This window comes from Trichomycterus rosablanca, chromosome 14, assembly GCF_030014385.1.
Source record: "Trichomycterus rosablanca isolate fTriRos1 chromosome 14, fTriRos1.hap1, whole genome shotgun sequence".
NCBI classification, from domain to species: Eukaryota; Metazoa; Chordata; class Actinopteri; order Siluriformes; family Trichomycteridae; genus Trichomycterus; species Trichomycterus rosablanca.
The window spans coordinates 19351518-19371476 of record NC_086001.1 but is presented as its reverse complement, the minus strand read 5'-3'; the positions used below and the strand labels follow the sequence as shown (position 1 = coordinate 19371476).

Genomic DNA, 19959 nt, shown 5'->3' with positions numbered 1-19959 from the left:
TCTTGACAGAAAAAACCCAGAAATGTAGATATTTTTGCTAATTTATTAAACAAGAAAAACTGAAATATCACATGGTCATAAGTATTCAGACCCTTTGCTCAGTATTGAGTAGAGGCACCCTTTTGAGCTAGTACAGCCATGAGTCTTCTTGGGAATGATGCAACAAGTTTTTCACACCTGGATTTGGGGATCCTCTGCCAGTCTTCCTTGCAGATCCTCTCTAGTTCCCTCAGGTTGGATGGTGAACGTTGGTGGACAGCCATTTTCAAGTCTCTCCAGAGATGCTCAATTGGGTTTAGGTCAGGGCTCTGGCTGAGCCAGTCAAGAAGGTGAACTTTCGGCCCAGTCTGAGGTCCAGAGCACTCTGGAAGAGGTTTTCCTCCAGGATATCTCTGTACTTGGCCGCATTCATCTTTCCTTCAATTGCAACCAGTCGTCCTGTCCCTGCAGCTGAAAAACACCCCCATAGCATGATGCTGCCACCACCATGTTTCACTGTTGGGATTGTATTTGGCAGGTGATGAGCAGTGCCTGGTTTTCTCCACACATACCGCTTAGAATTAACACCAAAAAGTTCAATCTTCGTCTCATCAGACCATAGAATCTTCTTTCTCATAGTCTGGGAGTCCTTCATGTGTTTTTTTGCAAACTGTATGCGGGCTTTCATATGTCTTGCACTGAGGAAAGGCTTCCGTCGGCACACTCTGCCATAAAGCCCCGACTGGTGGAGGGCTGCAGTGATAGTTGACTTTGTGGAACTTTCTCCCATCTCCCTACTGCATCTCTGGAGCTCAGCCACAGTGATCTTGGGGTTCTTCTTTACCTCTCTCACCAAGGCTCTTCTCCCACGATTGCTTAGTTTGGCTGGACGGCCAGGTCGAGGAAGAATTGTGGTCTTCCCAAACTTCTTCCATTTAAGGATTATGGAGGCCACTGTGCTCTTAGGAACCTTGAGTGCTGCAGACATTCTTTTGTAACCTGGGCCAGATCTGTGCCTTGCCACAATTCTGTCTCTGAGCTCCTTGGCAGTTCCTTAGACCTCATGATTCTCATGTGCTCTGACATGCACTGTGAGCTGTGTGGTCTTATATAGACAGGTGTGTGCCTTTCCTAATCAAGTCCAATCAGTTTAATTAAACACAGCCGGCCTCCAATGAAGGAGTAGAACCATCTCAAGGAGGATCAGAAGGAAATGGACAGCATGTGAGTTAAATATGAGTGTCATAGCAAAGGGTCTGAATACTTATGACCTTGTGATATTTCAGTTTTTCTTGTTTAATAAATTAGCAAAAATATCTACATTTCTGTTTTTTTTCTGTCAAGATGGGGTGCAGAGTGTACATTAATGAGCAAACAAAAAAGAACTTTTTTGATCTTACCAATTGGCTGCAATGAAACAAAGAGTGAAAAATTTAAAGGGGTCTGAATACTTTCCGTACCCACTGTATAGTTTATAATAATATATAGACATAGTTTTAATAAGAATAGATCGATAAAACTTAAATATTTAGTACAGGAATACATTTCGATAATTAAGGACAAACCGACAGAACATCAACGGGATTCTTGAGGGATAGAATCAAATAATCGACTCTTTTTAAATCGACTCCCTGTTGTTTGTTTCAGTAAAAAGCGTGTGGCGAACTGATAAATGAAACACTAACGCATGAAAATAAATCAAATAGGATAAATATATGTTTAAATATTGACTTTATAAAAGTGTTTAAATACTTACAAAACACTTTCATGAAAAGAAACGACACTGCGCCTCTGTTACTAAAGTTGTGGTACTAGAACAGACCAACAATGCATTGTTGGTAATTTAGCAAACCGTTTACTGGAGTAGAACATTAGCCGAATTTAGATATTTCGACGTTTATACATAGCCATTCAACCATAAAATGAATGTGGGTTAATTTAACAAAATAATTAAAATGGTTATTTTTAATTCATTTAGAACTGTGTAACCTGAATTAGCCACCTCGGGTACTGGAAATAAGGAACACCCTGGGCTTTATTATTTTCATTCTTTATAATAATAAATCAAAACCATATTTTAGGCAAAACAACATGAAGAACATTATGGAACATTTTCTCTCAATAGTGCAACAACATTTTTACATAATCCATCTTCACACTGACATGCAGCTCCGGTTCTGTACTGTGTTGCTTAGGGGGGCAGTGAGAAAATGCCCACCCCAGCACCCCCATAGCTCCCCCATAGCTCCCCCATAGCTCCCCCATAGCGCCCCCATAGCGCCCCCATAGCGCCAGCTCTGCTTGTGTTACTTTAGTTTCACCGTAAACGTGATTTAAATCTGGGGCGAAAAAGGCTGAACGTTATCATGAAATATCTGCCAGGTTCATTAATCACAACCTGTTTATAATCACACAACTTCATCAGTATTAAATCCACAACATTCTGCTTTAAGATGGAGCTCCGTCATTAACATTTCTACTCGCTGTGAGCAGGGTTTGAACCTGCGCGGGGAGACGCCATTGGTTGTTAAGTCCAACGCCTTAACCTCTCGGCCATCACAGCTGCCAGAGCTGTTGGTCCATCTGTAGAGAAACCTCCATCCACTCCAGCACTAAAGCGGCAAAGCATCTCCACATCATCGCACTACTACCACCACCACGTTTCACTGTTAGGATGAAACGACGTTTCTTGTTGGGAAACAATGTTATAATATAATCTGTAGTTCAGAGAACGGAAAGGAAATGATGCGTTCACAGCTGTGATGGCTGAGAGGTTAAGGCATTGTAATTGAAATCCATTGGGGTCTCCCCGCGCAGATTTGAACCCTGCTCATGTGTGGGTGCAGCGCTGATAGAAATGTACAAAATTGCACAGGTTATGATTGATGTAACATATTCCTATACACAACCATCCTACTGAACTTTATCCCTGCTCAGGTTCAAATCCTGTTTAGAGCAACTGCAAATGTTTCCCTTTAGTTTATGCTTCTTACTCCTGATTAATGGAGGCTTCTTGTATAAGCTGACTTAGTTTCAGGTTTTCATTGTTGTAGCTAGTTTTTGATCCCAAGGTGTCAATAAGGGATGAAGCTTAACTGAGATTAACATCAGTCTGTATTATCTAAATGTTTACCAAAGATTAATTTTGGGTAAGAATTAAATAATTCACAGGTCCTTTATTAATTTCCTTTGATTAACAGTCACTAATCTATTCTCCAGCACTGTGCTATTCACCAAACCTTTTCCATATATCCCAAAGTCCCCACAGACATCTCCAATCACACCACATGGCAGCATTTCCAGCTGCCCCATCAACCCCAAGTGTCTGAACATGTGTACAGCTGTGATGGCCGAGTGGTTAAGGCGTTGGACTTGAAGTCCAATGGGGTCTCCCCACGCAGGTTCGAACCCTGCTCACAGCGACTGTGTGCATCTTCATTGAAGATCTGTGCGTATGACCAGAATATAGTTGTATGTAATATAATTATAGTTGTAAAAACACCAATGATCCTAATGATGAAGAACGTCACACTCTAAAAAATGATTCAGCACATTAGTAAATTAAACATAATATAGTAAGTCAGTTCAACAAAAAAAAAATAAGTTTGTTACATTTGTTCAAATTTTTGAGTTTGGGCAACCTAAAAAGACATTATTTTAGACAAACTCAAAATTGTAAACTTTTTCAACGCATTATTTATGCTTTAGTACAACATCATACCAATTTTGAGTTGCCCCAACTAAAATATCTGAGTTGTCTGAACAAAGCAAAGAAGAGAAGAGCATCAGAAGCTCTACGTTCTGTGACTGCGCATGCGCACTTCTCCGAGTTGAGTTGTAACGGACGAGGACGACCCTGAAGTTTTGGATTTTGCCCTGACCTGCCCTGAGGTAGGTATTCAGCTATTCAACATAATACAAGTTATGTTTAAAACTTAACAAATGCATAAACAATAAACTGACTGAATAATGAGGGGAATAGCATTTTAGTTTCACGTATTTTCTCAACCAAAGATTTCAAATATTGTATGGCAGACGAGTGCGAGTTCTTTTCAAATTGTTAATTTATATAAAGGTTCACAAGTGTAATCTATTTGCAAATTTGGGCTTGTCGGTGACAATTTAACCATTTTCGGTACACAGAGAGAGCTGTTAGCTGACATGCTAGCGGGTTATGATGCCCATTGGTTTGAATGGCCTGGGGCTAACTGTGTTAGCTTAATAAGCTAAACTTGTCTGTGGTACACTACACCACAAAACAGTCTGTTACAATTAATTATGATGCGGTATGATTGTACACTCTAAAAAATTATTCAGTGGCTTTGTAAATATAACAATAATAAAAAGCTATATTGCATGAATAAAATCTCTGAATATCACCTAAGTGATTGTTTGAGTTGCACTTATCAAATTAAATGCCTAAATCTCCAACAGTTCATTTTGTCCTAAATTTACATATAGTATTTAAGTTTATTTCAAGAACAAAAATTAGTAGTTGACTAACAAATTAGATTTTTAGAATATGCTTAATATTTTTGGTAAATTCCAAATAAAATATTTGAGAAAGGAGTAAATAAACTGATCAGTTTCAATTACTCCAATTATTATTTACTTAAAATCAATATTTCATTTTCTTCTACAACAACTTAATAAATTGAGTAAATTAAGTTAAACGTCATGACGTGGACGCCATTAACTCCTGGGAAATCTACCTGCTGAGTAGTACTGAGGGAAAGTGCCATCTTGAAGACCGCCTGCAATCTTGGTAAGTAGTCAGCTAGCAAAAGTTATTATTGTTATTAAGGTTTTTTTTATTAATAGTGACCCTGTCTTCATGCATACATAACCTTTAAGATTTGTAATTTTGTGAATACTATCGCAGCCAGTTTTTTTCTGTACCTTAGCTAGCTAATTAGCTTCCATCAAAATGATCACTTACCATTTACAAAATCGATTATTTACAATTGTGAATCGATTCATAGTCGTCATTATTTTCCCCCCACCCTTAAATTAATTTGAGTAAAAATGTGTTTGCACAAAAAGCTAAAGTAATTTACTGAGTGTAACGCTGTTCAGCTGCTCAAATATTTTCCCCCACCCTTAAATTAATTTGAGTAAAAATGTGTTTGCACAAAAAGCTAAAGTAATTTACTGAGTGTAACGCTGTTCAGCTGCTCAAATATTTTCTGTAAAAATACTAAATCAAAACTTAATTCTTTACTTAAGCAGTAATACATGAGAGGTCTATAATGTGAGTTATACCAAAGTTCATTCTGATCCCACAGTGTGATTGGCTAAGTGACATTCTAGAAGTGCAAATATTGCATGATAATGGAACTTGGACCGAAGCTTTTCAATTATCCGATGGGATTAATATAGTCTTTCCTTTCTATCTTAAAATCTAATAGTATTAACGGTGGTGTAATGGCAATAATGCACTTTAGATTTGTGCTTAACTCAAGATGTTGGCACTGGTGTAACACCACAGCAACACCAGTGCCGATATCTCATGTTGTAGCACTCCATTTCGTGTATTATTGCTTATATGTTCTGTGGTCATAACGCAGAGCAGTGCCTGTATCTCAGGTTGAACTTTTAAAGTTTTATCAGCAAATGCCACCTTCAGTGATAATCGTGTATCTATTTATAATCATCAGGGTTACAAGTATTTTTATGAGGGTATGTTAATCAAGTGTGAACTGCCATTTCACAAAAAAATGCTATCTATCAGTCCTCAGGAAAAATAGTTCTCCTGATGCTAAAATAAAGCTTCCTATCTCTCGGTTCAAAAAAATTGCATGATATTTTGCAAACACTGTCCATATCTCTAATCACTTTTTATTGCCTACATAAGCAGCCATCGTGAACTGAAGCGTGAAGAAGCACATCTGAGATTATATATTGTTCCATGTTTTAACAATGTGATTTAAAAAGATCTAAATTATATACAAGAATGTACTGACAATGTGTTTTGAAGCAAGCCTGCATTCAGCACAGATCCAAATATCCGAATCCCAAAATTAACAACTTAATACCTGCCCAACATAAACACACAAATCTGGACTTCAAAAATTGGACTTCACAAGGAAAAATAAAATGTAGTACATTTAATGATTTTTTTTATGCCTTTTTAACATGCACGCTGACATTAACTAACTGTCTTTTCAATGTCTGCAGGACCCTGCTGATGCTCCTGTCAATGTACAAGAAGAGTTGGCAGAGGAGGTGATGAAGATGTACCTGTTGCGTAACCAAGAAGGGTCAGCTGAAGAATCTACTGATGTAGGGATTGTGATTGAGGGCAGCAGTCTGGAGGATCTTAGCAGAGCCTGTTGCTATTTGTTGGGACTAACATATGCCTTGGACCTGAGATACCCCAAGAATCTCAAATACAGTTTTGAGTTTTTCCAAAAAGTTCTGCTGAAGCTGGATTCTGGAAACCTTTCAACCAAGGTTCAAAAACTTAAAACCTACCCGCATATGTAGTTTCCAAGTTATGATCGAAAAGATGCTGTCATACCATTGGATTTAGTGCACAAGGAGTTTAAGAGATCCCAGTTCTTGGTGTCTTTCAGCCACTGACTTTAGAAAACATGGACAACACTTCCAGCAGAGGTGCTAGGCAAAAACCTGGACAGTGCAACTTCTCAAAAGTGAAGCCAGCACGGCTTCACTTTTGAGAAGTTGCACTGTCCAGGTTTTCTACAGTCATTGGTTTTATTTTACTGATTTACTGAGATTTTCATTAATGCCAAGCAGCCTTTGTTCACTTGTTGCTGTTGTATGGAGTCTAAAATTGATTGAAGGACATATTGGTGTATTTCAACCATGTTTGAGACAGCTAAGTTCAATTTAGCTCACTATACTTATCATTTTTACTGCCATTTCCAAAGAAAACCATGTTGAATTTAATGTTATGTGCTCAACTTATATACTGAGGGAATAAATGTTTTAAAATAGTAATGTGTGTACAGTTACTTTATTTACATTCAATTTAATTAGATAAATTAATCTCTAGTAAAGTTCTCCTGGATGAAAAGGTAAATACAGTTTAATAAATTAAGTACATTTTGATAATTGATAGTTCAGTAAAAGTAGCATTTTTGTGTTTTTAGTCATATTTACCTAGCAGTTCAATTATATCTACTCAATTTTTTTAATGGTTTTGACTAAGGATTTTAATTATATCTACTCAATATTATATTCTGTCTAGCTAAATGTGATTACTCATATCTACTTAAATGTTTTACTTACATTTACTTAACTCAGATGGTATATATAAATGATTTCACAGCTTTAAAATTAACTCAATATTTTTAAGTGTAAAAATGTTTCACCAAAAAAAATGAGTACATCACAGTTTTAGTTTTTAGAGTGTAAGTAAGCGGCTCATTTGATGTGATTTTCACGACTGTGAATTAGGTAGGGCCTTATTCATGGTATTCATAGTTAGCTATAGTTGCAAACTTTTAAACATTAATATGCTTATTGTCAATTTATTGGAATTTTGCTTACATACCTCAACTTTAGCTGATTTACTGTTCTTGTCTTAATTGATTATTAAACGAGAGCTAAATCATCATATTGTTTAAATGTAAATATATTATTTTAAAATTGTTTGTGTTTTTTATTGCAGATTGATATGCAATGCAATCCCAGTCCAGAAGTACTACAGAAACATTACAGATTGTGTCATTACCAAGGGCGCTCCTGGCCATTGCCGTGTTTGTATCCTGACTCTGCTTACTATACTAGAAAACTAGTTTGTTTATTGATGCTAATTATACTTTTGCTGGAGTGGCACAGGTTTATGGCTTAAAATAAATGTCTGTTGTTAAAGTCAAATAAACGTTTTAATAAAATTTTCTTAAATTGTCTTAAATTTATTTCATAGCTACTTGTTAAGAGTGTAACATATTCATTTACATTTTTGTCATTTTGCAGATGTTTTTACTCAGATAGACTTACAATTGTGGCTGAATACAATACAAGCAATTGACGTTTAAGGGCCTTGCTCAGGGCCCCAACAGTGGCAACTTAGTGGTGGTGGCGCTTGAACCAGCAACTAGACCAGTACCTTAACCACTGAGCTACCAACTGCCAGTTCAGATATGTAAAAAACTTTTGCCTGTAAAAAAACATTTAGTAACTGCTTTTTTTTAGTTAAAAAAAACACAGTTTAGTAAACTAAAAGTAAAATGTTTAGTCAGCCTTAAAAATCTAAAGGTTAATCTGACTTGAAAATGTAAGGCAACCGGCTGCCTCACCTTTTTAAGTTTTCTCAACTTCAGCAGCCCAAAGCAGTTGTGCAACTTGCTTTGCTAAGTTAGGTTGTTAGTTCACTCACGCGCTGTCTTAGTCTAATCTGCATCGTTTATATCCCATTGATAAAAATATGGAACACCACGCTTAGTTTCCAAATAAGGAACGATTATGTGTGACGCAGGCACGTAAGTGCGAGCCCTTCCAGAAGTCATTCAAAATGCATTAGAGCGCCCTCAATACGAAAAAAAAGAGCTTTAACATGAGAGTCTATGAGAGCGATCTGGGGCGATTTTCAGTTAGAGCCTGATCGCCCCGAAAGGGCCGGTACTGTACGGAACACAACTCCACACTGATTGGACTGCGATATTCAGAGACAAAACAGACTCCAGAACAGTCACAGCTAGTTTAACACTGGTTGAATGTGATAGAAACATTTCTTCCCTTTCGCACTTTGGTGGTGCGTCGCACGATCGCCCTAATGAACGAGCCGCCCCTGCTCACGTGTGTATTTATTTATGTTTTAATAAAAGCACAGAGCAGCGCTGTGAGCAAGGTTCAAACCTGCACGGGGAGACCCCATTGGATATTAAGTCCAACGCCTTAACCACTCGGCCATCATAGCCTGAGGAACACAGGAGCTCTCTAACAAAAACTTAACCAATTCAACAACAACATCAACAACAATATGATTATCATACTAACAGTGAAGTGTGGTGGTGGTAGTGTGATGATGTGGGGATGCTTTGCTGCTTCAGGGAAACTTACAGTATAAGGATGGATGGACCCACAAATGCTCCAAATTTGATTGATTAATGTAGGAAGTACCAGACACCTTCAGGTCTACAACCTCCGTACAGCTGTGATGGCCGAGTGGTTAAGGCGTTGTACTTGAAATCCAATGGGGTCTCCCTGCGCAGGTTCAAGTCCTGCTCCCAGCGATCGTGAGTTTTAATGAAAGCTTAACGTATATACTGATAAACACTGATAAAGTTGTATGATTGCAATCAGATCATGATTAATGTAAAACTAGTTATCCTCCTATACGTAACATCACAATGTTTACCTCAGGATTTTCTGGTTGAGAGCAGAATCTGTGGTTCTGTTCAATTTAATTAACTCAAACCACAAACCACAGTGTGTTAATTTTATTAACTTTATATATATATATCAGGATTTTCAGATAGAGAGCAGAATTTATGGTTCTGTAATATCACTCAGGCCCTGAAGCTGCAAAGCATCCACATCATCACACTACCACCACCACGTTTCACTGTTGCTGCTGTGAGTTTATTATTTACCTCAGTTTGAAGTAAAATGAAACGTTTGTGCTTTTTGCTAATTCAGTGTCACTGGGTGGAAGATTGAAATCCCAGAGAAACACAGATTGATATTTTAAGAATGAATTAAGTTTTATAACAGTCTCTGTGCACCTTCATTGTTTGCGTAGTTGTTGTGTAGTGAGCGGATCTATAGGACGACTTACTCTGAAGGACACGTGAGATGTTCGGTCTCTTCGTCACCTCTCGGGTTCGCTCTGTCCTTTCTTCTCTCTCGGCTTCACAACATCACTGAGCTGCACTGCAACACTGGAGGAACATCTCAGCGGCTTTCACACAGACTGGAGACCATGGAAACATGCAAACAAGAAAAAGCAGAAAGAGCAAAAGATCGGAAGGTAAGAAAACTGATTTTAAACTAATTTTATCATTTATTACAATCTAATATTATTATTTAACTTTAAAGTGAGCGTGCTGGTCTGATGTTCTTTATATTCTGTTTATATCATATGATTCTGGAAATCATCCCTTATACAGCTGTGATGGCCGAGAGGTTAAGGCGTTGGACTTGAAATCAAATGGGGTCTCCCCGTGCAGGTTCGAACCCGGCCACAGCGGCCTGGACCTTTAATTAAGGAGCCACACCTTGAAATTGTGGATTTAACACTGATAAAAATTTATAATTGTGTTCAGATTATAATAATGAATGTAACATATTTATATCAGAAAATAAAGTGAACCTTCCTCTTTGTGTCCCACAAGAATCCTACTGAACTTTCTCCTTGTTTAGGGTCAAATCCTGTTCACAATAAAATCACATTACGCAACGCTTTACCTCAGGATTTTTTGGTAGAGAGCAGAATTTGTGATTCTGTCCTTTTTTCCAACTCTACTGAACCACAGTGAGAGTCATAAACACCACCAGCACCACCAACAACCCCACAAACACCATCAATGCCCCGAACACCATCTACCAGATCTATAAACGGAACCTGAACTAATTAAACTAGTCCGACTTTTCCGCTTCATTGACACCATCATCATCTCCTCCCTCTCTCTTTCTCTCAGGCTGTGGGTCAGAAGTGTGTAGGCGCTGTTTTACACTCTGGTACTGACGGGCAGACACTGGCACAGGTAGGAAGCAGCGCTGATCTCCGCATCATCAAGCCACGCCTTTCATTCTCACCAATACTGAACTGCTGCCTGGTCAGGTGGATCATCAAAAGTACAACAGCACAGAGTACAGGTACACACATGCACACAAATGAGTGTACGTTTATTTTGAGTAAACTACTCAACATGTTCCAGCTAGTCTGTTTAGAAGCTGGGGTCAGAGCTTTGAGAGTTAAAGCCATGCTCAAGAGTCCAACAATTTCTGCTATACACAACTGGGAATTGACAGCCCAGAGCTCTGCCTACTGAGCTACAGACAAAACACTCGCAACAGAAATAAACTAATCCTGCTACAGAAATCTAACTAGTCCTGAATAATCAAGCCTTTAATATTAAATCAGATAATCAGACAAAATATGATAAATATTTTGAAGCACTTCTATTAACCACTGTTTCAGATCAGGATCCAAACCTGATGTACACAATTATGTTTCTATACTCACCAGTCTGTGTTATACATGATGAGCTTTATTTATCTGTATTATTAAATACATTTCATTAAATGTATATTTAATGAACGTACAGCTAACCTACACTACTGTGCATGCACATATAGCGTATTTACTATCTATGGAATTATCTATTTTTATCAGTGCACAGAAGTTGGCTAAAACACAAGAAGTTTTGTTAATGCAGATCTGTAATTTTAATGTTTGTATTGTTAATGTAGATGGAAAACTTTAACATGGATGCCTCTAAGGCAGGGCTCTAGAGTGCGACCAATTTGGTCGCACATGCGACCTAATTTCTCAATGGTGCGACTAAAAAAAATCTCAGGTCGCCCCGGTGCGACCAGGCGTCCGAGGGAAAAAAAAAACAACAGACACACATTAGGCCAATATCATGGTCTAAACCAATCAGAGATAGTGAAGGGCGGGACAATATTGTAGCGGTGATATGTGAGCGACATTCAGCTCAGCCAATCAGAATGCAGCACCCGGTTTATACACGTGCGTTCGGACGTTCTGCCGTAAGTTTAGTTTTGTATATGAGACTCGCCGGATGTTCCAGAATGGAAGTTCGGGTTCTGGAGCTCGGCGGTGTAAAGTGTTGTAACGCTCACTTAAGTCCTGACTAAACAGTTAAAGTGACTCTACCCTGCCGTGTGCCTTTATTCCCACACCTCCACCACCGCACAGCAAAAGACCCGCAGCATCCCCACCGGACAGCGGCTAGGTGAGCCGACCCTCTACAGTAGCAAGGGGCTAATGCTAGCGGTAAAGTGCGGCGATAGTGAAAGTAAAAACACGACAATATTTTCGTTAAGTAAAATATAAAAATAACTAAAAGACCAAAATATATTACAATACATGTAGTCAAAATACGCAGTGAGTGCACCGCAAGCGATTTTGGGAATCTGTGTAAAAGATTCAGTAAAGCCGATAATATAATGCACTGCATTTAAGATTACACTCTAACACACACACAAACATATACATATCATTTTAAATATACACACACATATAAATAGATATACACACATACATACACATTTACTCTATTATTTTTATTATTTTTATAAGTGTGCTATAATTAGTCTGTAATACTATAATTAACTGTAAAGAAGACAGTGGCCGGCAATAGTATATTTGTGACTGGTTCTAATACATTTCGTATTTAAAGGCTGCCCAAGTGTCCCCTCTCCCCACTGCCCTTCATTGTCAGGCAGCAGCAAACAGATCATCAGACGAGGCCATGTTGACCAGATTGTTAGTTATTTCCAAGTCAATATTGCCTGTATGGACAGTGATAAAAAAAAAAAAAAAAAAAAGTGAACCTGTAAAACTGCGGTGTTAAATGCGATGCGGTCGAAAATTTGGGTGCACCTAACTTTTGTGCTGGTGCACCTAAGAAAAAAAGTTAGGTGCACCAGTGCAACCAGTGCAAAACGTTAGTCTAGAGCCCTGCTCTAAGGGTGGTAAAATATATACAGTGTATCACAAAAGTGAGTACACCCCTCACATTTCTGCAGATATTTAAGTATATCTTTTCATGGGACAACACTGACAAAATGACACTTTGACACAATGAAAAGTAGTCTGTGTGCAGCTTATATAACAGTGTAAATTTATTCTTCCCTCAAAATAACTCAATATACAGCCATTAATGTCTAAACCACCGGCAACAAAAGTGAGTACACCCCTAAGAGACTACACCCCTAAATGTCCAAATTGAGCACTGCTTGTAATTTTCCCTCCAAAATGTCATGTGACTCGCTAGTGTTACTAGGTCTCGGGTGTGCATAGGGAGCAGGTGTGTTCAATTTAGTAGTACAGCTCTCACACTCTCTCATACTGGTCACTGAAAGTTCCAACATGGCACCTCATGGCAAAGAACTCTCTGAGGATCTTAAAAGACGAATTGTTGCGCTACATGAAGATGGCCAAGGCTACAAGAAGATTGCCAACACCCTGAAACTGAGCTGCAGCACAGTGGCCAAGATCATCCAGCGTTTTAAAAGAGCAGGGTCCACTCAGAACAGACCTCGCGTTGGTCGTCCAAAGAAGCTGAGTGCACGTGCTCAGCGTCACATCCAACTGCTGTCTTTGAAAGATAGGCGCAGGAGTGCTGTCAGCATTGCTGCAGAGATTGAAAAGGTGGGGGGTCAGCCTATCAGTGCTCAGACCATACGCCGCACACTACATCAAATTGGTCTGCATGGCTGTCACCCCAGAAGGAAGCCTCTTCTGAAGTCTCTACAAAAGAAAGCCCGCAAACAGTTTGCTGAAGACATGTCAACAAAGGACATGGATTACTGGAACCATGTCCTATGGTCTGATGAGACCAATATTAATTTGTTTGGTTCAGATGTTCTCAAGCATGTGTGGCGGCAATCAGGTGAGGAGTACAAAGATAAGTGTGTCATGCCTACAGTCAAGCATGGTGGTGGGAATGCCATGGTCTGGGGCTGCATGAGTGCAGCAGGTGTTGGGGAGCTACATTTCATTGAGGGACACATGAACTCCAATATGTACTGTGAAATACTGAAGCAGAGCATGATCCCCTCCCTCCGGAAACTGGGTCGGAGGGCAGTGTTCCAGCATGATAATGACCCCAAACACACCTCTAAGACGACCACTGCTTTATTGAAGAGGCTGAGGGTAAAGGTGATGGACTGGCCAAGCATGTCTCCAGATCTAAACCCAATAGAACATCTTTGGGGCATCCTCAAGCGGAAGGTGGAGGAGCGCAAAGTCTCGAATATCCGGCAGCTCCGTGATGTCGTCATGGAGGAGTGGAAAAGCATTCCAGTGGCAACCTGTGAAGCTCTGGTAAACTCCATGCCCAGGAGAGTTAAGGCAGTTCTGGGAAATAATGGTGGCCACACAAAATATTGACACTTCAGGAACTTTCACTAAGGGGTGTACTCACTTTTGTTGCCGGTGGTTTAGACATTAATAGCTGTATATTGAGTTATTTTGAGGGAAGAATAAATTTACACTGTTATATAAGCTGCACACAGACTACTTTTCATTGTGTCAAAGTGTCATTTTGTCAGTGTTGTCCCATGAAAAGATATACTTAAATATCTGCAGAAATGTGAGGGGTGTACTCACTTTTGTGATACACTGTACATAGAACGTAACTGGAGGTATTATTGTTACTGAACATTTTAAACTAGTTCACATTTAGTTAAACCAGTTTGTATCTTGTGCCAGTGTCTCCATGAATGAATAGGAATTAGGAAGCTGAGGGAACTTCATGACAGCGGGGCTGAAATGGTAGATGTTTAGAGCAGCTCTACAGATTTCATCTCATTTAACTTTTTTATTTAAAAGTTCTTGTGAACATTATTTACTGATTTGTAGCATTGTTAGCTGTTTATTTCAGGTGCAGTGTGACAGTAGATGATTTAACAAATCACACCCAAACTACACAAACACGTAGACACTCATCCTCTAGAGACTCAGAATGTGTCCCAAACCCAGAGGTGGAAAGTAAGGAATGACATTTACTCGCGTTACTGTAATTGAGGAGTTTTTTGTGTACTTGTACTTTTTTTAGTAGATTTTACAACCTGTAAAGAAGTGGACATGAAACCGGCCCGTTAGGCTGTTCGATCCTGCGGAGCATTTACGCATCTGTGGCTGCGAACTGAATCACTGAGTTAACGAGTCAGAAACGACTCACTCTGTTTCATTATGATGTTGTGCATAAACAACTCCATGAATCGGTTCATTTGGTGAAGAGATTCAGATGTATAAAGCAGTCAGAGCTTCAGAATTCACATTCTGGGCGGAATTTCAATCTCTTTCTTTATTGGTTGTTGTATAAATGACAGTTTAGTGAACGAATCACCAATTTAAGCTTTTTACCGGGAAAGCCGAGAGAATAAATGATCTACAATAGTTTACATACATTAGTTAGGAGGATAAAACAGTTGGGGATGGATTTATATAATCTGGAAACATACAGGATGGTCTTGTGGATTATATCCCTAATGGAACAACACATGGATATAGATCAGGTAAGCACATAAGTGCTTATGATTTTCTGTTGCTGTGTGACTGATCTGGGTCGCGGTTCTGCTGTTTACGGTTGGCTTTCATTTTGCAACGATAGCAAAGCATTATGAAATATTGTGATTTTTTTATGTTCATTATTGTTTGAGTAATTATTGAAGTAAAACGGACAGCATAAATGTGATTGTGAGATGTAGCTGGTTTGTTCCATATGCTGGTGTAAGACCCGTTATATTTTTGCTAGGTGCGACTTTACCAGCCTTACCCTGTTACTGAGGATACACAGAAATGATGCTGTATTGAACTGATAAGAGCAGTTACAGGGTGTTCGGTGTGTAGAGCTTAAATCCACACATGAGCTGCTGATATGCTGCATGGCTGGTGAGCTGTGTGTGTGTCTGCTTCATCATTCATCATTCATCTATCAACTTCTGTTGGGAATGATGTTCCTCCTTCTGTTAAACAACTAACCCCCCCCCCCCCCCCCACCCCCAAACACACACACACACACACACACACACACACTGCACTGTGTGTTTGTTTATGAATCCCGGTATTAGCGTGACGTGTAGAGTGACGTGGTACCTACAGGTGGATGAAACCTTTATGACGTAGTAAGGATTCCACTCCACACCGGGTATAAATAGCGGGGAGAGCGGGATCCTCCATCAGTCTTCACTGACAGAGATACAGGACACACACGCGGCGGTTACTCTCTCACACTCACCGTGTTTAGCATGGCGTTCCAGGGATTTATATCGGGGGGCGGACTGCGCTCAGCGGGTGTCGCGGTCGGCGTTACAGCTGCTGCTGCGGCCGGCTGTTATTTACTCTACCAAAAATGGCGTAAAGCGCGCAAGAGCGCCAGAGGTGTCGCGGAGGCGGAGGAACACATTCCTGAGGACGGGAGCAAGGTGGAACAGGCACCGGTACAAACCGGGTCTGAGGAGGGGAGCATAGTGGAACAGACGCCGGTACAAACCGGGTCTGAGGAGGGGAGCAAGGTGGAACAGGCACCGGTACAAACCGGGTCTGAGGAGGGGAGCATAGTGGAACAGACGCCGGTGCAAACCGGGTCTGAGGAGGGGAGCAAGGTGGAACAGGCACCGGTACAAACCGGGTCTGAGGAGGGGAGCAAGGTGGAACAGACGCCGGTACAAACCGGGTCTGAGGAGGGGAGCAAGGTGGAACAGACGCCGGTACAAACCGGGTCTGAGGAGGGGAGCAAGGTGGAACAGACGCCGGTACAAACCGGGTCTGAGGAGGGGAGCAAGGTGGAACAGGCGCCGGTACAAACCGGGTCTGAGGAGGGGAGCAAGGTGGAACAGGCGCCGGTACAAACCGGGTCTGAGGACGGGAGCAAGGTGGAACAGACGCCGGTACAAACCGGGTCTGAGGAGGGGAGCAAGGTGGAACAGGCGCCGGTACAAACCGGGTCTGAGGAGGGGAGCAAGGTGGAACAGGCGCCGGTACAAACCGTGTCTGAGGACGGGAGCAAGGTGGAACAGACGCCGGTACAAACCGGGTCTGAGGAGGGGAGCAAGGTGGAACAGACGCCGGTACAAACCGTGTCTGAGGACGGGAGCAAGGTGGAACAGGCACCGGTACAAACCGGGTCTGAGGAGGGGAGCAAGGTGGAACAGGCACAGGTACAAACCGGGTCTGAGGAGAGAAGCAAGGTGGAACAGACACCGGTACAAACCGGGTCTGAGGACGGGAGCATAGTAGAACAGATACCGGTACAAACCGTGTCTGAGGACGGGAGCATAGTGGAACAGATACCGGTACAAACCGTGTCTGAGGACGGGAGCATAGTGGAACAGATACCGGTACAAACCGGGTCTGAGGACGGGAGCAAGGTGGAACAGGCACCGGTACAAACCGGGTCTGAGGAGGGGAGCATAGTGGAACAGGCACCGGTACAAACCGTGTCTGAGGGCGGGAGCCAGGCACTGACACCGATGGAAATCCTGGGTCAGAGTAAGTGTGTGTGGAGAGAAAATGTATATATGATATATAGTGACTATAGGAAGTGATGATAATAATACTAATAATGGTTCTGCTCTTGTTTAGGCTCCCACAGAGTGTACACCTTCGAGTACAGTTTTGAGTTCTTCGGTTCTGAAATCAACGAACCGTCAGAGTACTGGACTCGTACTGAATTTACTGCTGGTTTCATAATTAGATTTGATATGTTCACTCGACTCTTCAAGTTTGTAGGCCGGGCAGGACCAGCTTTAGTCAGCCTGGCTCAGAAGATCCAGAAAGCACTGACCGGTACCAGTGATACACTGGCTGTTACCGATAACGAAGTCACCGGTCAGTGAAAAGAAAGAAGTTCAATTCAAAAGAAATGTGTGTTCAAGTCCTTGCTCAGGGGCCAAAATGTGGCAACTTTGCAGCAACGGGGCTTGAACCAACAACCTTCTGATTACTTCAGTTAAAGAAGTTTAATTCAAAAGAAATGTGTGTTCAAGTCCTTGCTCAGGGGCCAAAATGTGGCAACTTTGCAGCAACGGGGCTTGAACCAACAACCTTCTGATTACTAATCCTTAAATAAAATTGACTAAAGCTTAAGTGCAGCGTTTGTTGTATTTTTATATTTCAGTGTTTTATATGAACTTATTAAACTACAAGCTTGGTATTTCATTAGTGCTTTTGTTGGGAAAAATAGCATCATTTGTTTGCTCAGTAAAGTTATTTTAATATTCAGATCAGATCTATATTAGTGCTGGACCAAACACAAAACACATACGACTTCTTTTACAAATTCTTACACAAGATCTACTCAAAATCCATGCATTCACAAGGGCCAAATCCACAAAATGGAAAAAAATGGAAATGACGTATCTCTAAAACTAACAGAAAAACGTAGAAAACATTTATTGTGCATTTATTCAGACAAATCAACCTATTAAAGTCTGTTACAGTTTGATGCATTAATGTCAAACTAAAAAACTTTTTACCCCCTACAAAAAAGTTTGTATTTATTTATTAACATTGTTTTAAATAAGCATCAATGTCTCGAAAAATGACATTATTTATTTTTATATATAATCAATGGTCCTCACCTACTACAAACCTTATTTTTGTAAATATTGTAAAAAAAAAGCATCACTGTTTCTGACCCACTGAAAACCAAACATTCCCAACATAAACACACAAATCCAACAAAGTGTTTACAATCCCAGATCTGCTCAATCCACGCATTCACAAGGGCCAAATCCACAAAATAAAAAAAAATGGAAATGGAAATGACTTGGCTCCCCGTCACTCCTCTCACTATCCTGTTGATATTTATCCTCGCTACTCAACACTGCAGTCACCATCATCTAGTAATGTACACACCTCATCTACTGTCAGCCAAACCAGACTGGACATGGGGACCTAGGGACGGGGACATTGGGACACCCCTTCCAACATTTCAAACTGCAGTTAGAAACTAAACTACCAAAACAAAATAAAATAGAATGTTCCCCTGCCCCTGCATGGGAGCTCTGCTTATTGCTTATCTGACCCCCTGCAGTGCTCGGTCAGTCTGCTGGGGATCATCCTCACAGGAAAAGGTGATTGTGATTGCGTGATTGTGATTGCGGAATATGATCAAAAGATGGCGCTAAAGTTATTTATACATAAACATGAGCAACGTTTAACAGTGTTACACAATGACTAACTGTACAACAAGTCTGTTTTATGCTGTAATGTACAGGGGTTGGACAAAATAACTGAAACACCTGGTTTTAGACCACAATAATTTATTAGTATGGTGTAGGGCCTCCTTTTGCGGCCAATACAGCGTCAATTCGTCTTGGAAATGACATATACAAGTCCTGCACAGTGGTCAGAGGGATTTTAAGCCATTCTTCTTGCAAGATAGCGGCCAGGTCACTACGTGATGCTGGTGGAGGAAAACGTTTCCTGACTCGCTTCTCCAAAACACCCCAAAGTGGCTCAATAATATTTAGATCTGGTGACTGTGCAGGCCATGGGAGATGTTCAACTTCACTTTCATGTTCATCAAACCAATCTTTCACCAGTCTTGCTGTGTGTATTGGTGCATTGTCATCCTGATACACGGCACCGCCATTGGATGCACATGGTCCTCCAGAATGGTTCGGTAGTCCTTGGCAGTGACGCGCCCATCTAGCACAAGTATTGGGCCAAGGGAATACCATGATATGGCAGCCCAAACCATCACTGATCCACCCCCATGCTTCACTCTGGGCATGCAACAGTCTGGGTGGTACGCTTCTTTGGGGCTTCTCCACACCGTAACTCTTCCGGATGTGGGGAAAACAGTAAAGGTGGACTCATCAGAGAACAATACATGTTTCACATTGTCCACAGCCCAAGATTTGCGCTCCTTGCAACCGACGTTTGGCATTGGCACGAGTGACCAAAGGTTTGGCTATAGCAGCCCGGCCGTGTATATCGACCCTGTGGAGCTCCCGACGGACAGTTCTGGTGGAAACAGGAGAGTTGAGGTGCACATTTAATTCTGCCGTGATTTGGGCAGCCGTGGTTTTATGTTTTTTGGATACAATCCGGGTTAGCACCCGAACATCCCTTTCAGACAGCTTCCTCTTGCGTCCACAGTTAATCCTGTTGGATGTGGTTTGTCCTTCTTGGTGGTATGCTGACATTACCCTGGATACCGTGGCTCTTGATACATCACAAAGACTTGCTGTCTTGGTCACAGATGCGCCAGCAAGACGTGCACCAACAATTTGTCCTCTTTTGAACTCTGGTATGTCACCCATAATGTTGTGTGCATTGCAATATTTTGAGCAAAACTGTGCTCT

The 19959-nt window shown here is 40.9% G+C and overlaps 5 non-coding genes across 5 annotated transcripts; 3 read left to right on the top strand and 2 right to left on the bottom strand.

Annotated features, from left to right (window-relative positions):
- Positions 1–2460: 2460 nt before the first annotated feature.
- On the bottom strand, positions 2461–2542 carry trnal-uaa (transfer RNA leucine (anticodon UAA)). The gene has a single exon. It is a non-coding gene; the product is annotated as a tRNA-Leu (tRNA).
- A 777-nt stretch (positions 2543–3319) lies between these two features.
- trnas-uga (transfer RNA serine (anticodon UGA)) lies at positions 3320–3401 on the top strand. Its single transcript has one exon. It is a non-coding gene; the product is annotated as a tRNA-Ser (tRNA).
- Positions 3402–8784: 5383 nt separating this feature from the next.
- trnal-uaa (transfer RNA leucine (anticodon UAA)) lies at positions 8785–8866 on the bottom strand. The gene has a single exon. It is a non-coding gene; the product is annotated as a tRNA-Leu (tRNA).
- Positions 8867–9100: 234 nt separating this feature from the next.
- trnas-uga (transfer RNA serine (anticodon UGA)) lies at positions 9101–9182 on the top strand. Its single transcript has one exon. It is a non-coding gene; the product is annotated as a tRNA-Ser (tRNA).
- Positions 9183–10057: 875 nt separating this feature from the next.
- Positions 10058–10138, top strand: trnas-uga (transfer RNA serine (anticodon UGA)). Its single transcript has one exon. It is a non-coding gene; the product is annotated as a tRNA-Ser (tRNA).
- Positions 10139–19959: the final 9821 nt, after the last annotated feature.